Source organism: Triticum aestivum, chromosome 4D (genome assembly GCF_018294505.1).
Source record: "Triticum aestivum cultivar Chinese Spring chromosome 4D, IWGSC CS RefSeq v2.1, whole genome shotgun sequence".
In the NCBI taxonomy this organism is placed as follows: Eukaryota; Viridiplantae; Streptophyta; class Magnoliopsida; order Poales; family Poaceae; genus Triticum; species Triticum aestivum.
Genome location: NC_057805.1, coordinates 474,827,835 through 474,830,662, shown reverse-complemented (window position 1 = coordinate 474,830,662; position 2,828 = coordinate 474,827,835). Strand labels below are relative to the sequence as shown.

General features: G+C 50.9%; 1 pseudogene; it reads left to right on the top strand.

The window, feature by feature from the left end:
- The first annotated feature begins 859 nt into the window (after nucleotides 1–859).
- On the top strand, nucleotides 860–2,553 carry LOC123100389 (transcription factor bHLH25-like; annotated as a pseudogene).
- The last annotated feature ends 275 nt before the right edge of the window (nucleotides 2,554–2,828 follow it).

Genomic DNA, 2,828 nt, shown 5'->3' with positions numbered 1-2,828 from the left:
GATACACTTTCCTTCTTTCTCTATAAAGAGAGATACATACAATGGGAGAAAGATACTTTTCTTTTTTCTAGAGGGATAAAAAAGGGATTATGTGAGGATTAGAAGAAATGCACCCTACATTGTGGAATTTTATCAAAAAAATAAAATAAATACACCTTATATGAAGGAACAGAGGGAGTAACCTATTGTACACCATTTTTATTTCTTTATCTAAATTATGTGACAGGCTTAAGACAAGACAGCCTTATCAACCACTGTACATGCCCTTGTGTACTGGCACTTAGCTAGTGTTTGGGCTTCGCAAAAAAGCTGCAGCGCGTCAATATGTAGCTATATAAAACCTTGGAATTTTCTATTTAAAAAAACTTGGTACTTTGGAAGGAAGATACACGTGGATCCACTAATCCAGCTGCCATGGCCCTAATTTGGACAATAGGAGAGTCAAGATACACATCAGGAAAATTGGTATTTCTGCCCCACCACATGAATGCACCTTTCCCTGCGGTGTAGAATATCATTTTCACTGGATCCAGGCAAGATAAGCCAGGATCCAACAAACGGTTGTTAATTGTTTATGATTGGCTCATTTTTGTAGGCTAGAGGGGCCTAGCGTGAGCAAACATTACAATGACAGGACCTTAACGCTCCGTTATAAACTCCAAGATTAGAGGCCAGGTTCTAACATAATCGATCTTTAGGGATTCACTCACCGATCGAGGTAAATAATTACTATCGTGCATGACTAGTTCTGCTTAGTTCTGCGGTGTCACGTGTGCTTAACTACTCTTACCATTTCTGTCTCGATGTTGCCGAGCTAGGTCAGTGGCAAGGTACGGATCTGTCTATGCTCATGGACGACATGGACGACTCGCGCCTATTCATGCAGTGGGCGGTGAGCACACTGCAGCAGCAGGATCCAGGAGGAGCCGGCGGCGGCAGCGAGAAGAGCGCCGGCTTCCCGTGTCTCCAGGCGCTCCGCGATTCCTCGGAGCTGACGGAAGCACAGAACAGTCTGAGCTCCGGCGACGACACCGGCGGCGGTGGAGGAATCATCACCCCAGCCCCCGATTTGGCTGTGCACCAAGGCAGTTGGTCCATGTCGTCCCCGACCTCGGGCGGGCCGTTCGCGCCCAGCAGCATGAGCGGCACCAGCACCAGCAACGCCCTGTCCATGAGCTGGGACTTCGGCACTGCCTTGCCGCCGCAGCCGGTCAGCAGCGGTGGCGGGGGCACGCTGGCCGCCGGGGCGCCGCTTCGTTCCGGCGTGTCACAGCCGACGAGGAGGGCCTCCACAAAGAGCACGCCATACGCGCAAGACCACATCATGGCGGAGAGGAAGCGCCGGGAGAAGATCAACCAGCGCTTCATCGAGCTCTCCGCCGTCATTCCCGGCCTCAAGAAGGTCTATGAACATGTCTAATCTCTCAACTCTTTCTACATTTCATAGTACTTCAGTAAATGCTTAATTGATTTGGTTACATTATTTTCCAAATCGGTCAGATGGACAAGGGGACGATTCTTGCCGACGCGACCAGATACGTGAAGGAGCTCCAAGAGAGGGTCAAGTAACTGGAGGCTGCCGGCGGCAACCGCAGGAGCGTTGAGACCGTGGTGCTCGTCAGGAAGCCACGGTGCCTCGTCACCCCGGACGGCGAGGCCTGTCCGGGGTTCTTCTCGGCAGCTGGGACGCCGGCAATTGGGAGCCAGCTGCCGGAGATCGAGGCAAAGCTCTCGGAGGACAACGTCATGGTGAGGATCCACTGTGAAATAAATGGAAAGGGTCTGCTCGCCAGGGTTCTTGCGGAGGTCGAGGAGCTCCACCTCCGCATCGTCCACAACGATGTGATGCCGTTCACGGCGTCAACCGTGATTATTACCACCATGGCAAAGGCAAGTTCTCATCAGTAATAGTAGCGGTCTCGTACGTTTTATACGTATGCATTCTACTCTTTGTCCACTCTAGTTTTTTCGAATAAATACATAAATCTATAAAGCTTACCATTCTATAACATGCACACCTGCAAAGTACTACAGATAGTGAGACAAAGTAACGGTTAAGTAGCAACCCAAAATCTTCCTAAACTAAAAAAACTTCAGATTGTTTCATTTGGAATTAATTGTAGTGGGGTTTAGGTTTCTTAATAAAAAAATAGTAATTGCTCCTATCCAAAATCTATTTTCTAAGACATGGCACGTTCTTCAAGATGGCAATATGACCACCAATTTATGCACAAACATACGTTCCGTCGCTCCGGCAGCAGGAGGGGGAGGGAACCCCGGTTCTCTCCCGGTTTCTAGATAGCTGTAGGGTTAGGTTTTCGTTTGGCTTCGCCCACGTGGCGGCGGCGGAGCAGTGTCCAATAAATCTTCCTCAACTCTGGTTCCTCCATGGCGGTGGCGTTATGGAGTTGGGGGACGTGTCTTCCCGAAGTCTCCTTGGAGCGACGTGATCTAGTGTGGGTGGGCGAGATTGGCGAGACGGTGGCCTTGATCTCGTCGTTCCCTTTTGTTCGCCGGCTTCTCCATAGGCTCGGCGACGCCTTCTCCAATGCCTACGAGTGGTCGGGGGATCTTGTACAGGAGCTTTGTGGTCAGCGATGGTCGTCTTCGTGGCAATCTCGATGGCTGGCGAGAGGTTTGGTTCTCCAGTGCATGGTTGGTGGTCCAAGGCAGCAGCTCCAGCGATTCTCCTTCGACTTCCTTGGATGGAGGAACCGGTGCTAGGGCTGAGAAGCACGGGGATTTACCCCGGTCGCCACATGAACAGTGCTTCGCCGTTCACACCGGGCATCTTCATCGACCCACAAAGCCGTTTGCGGCGATGGTGT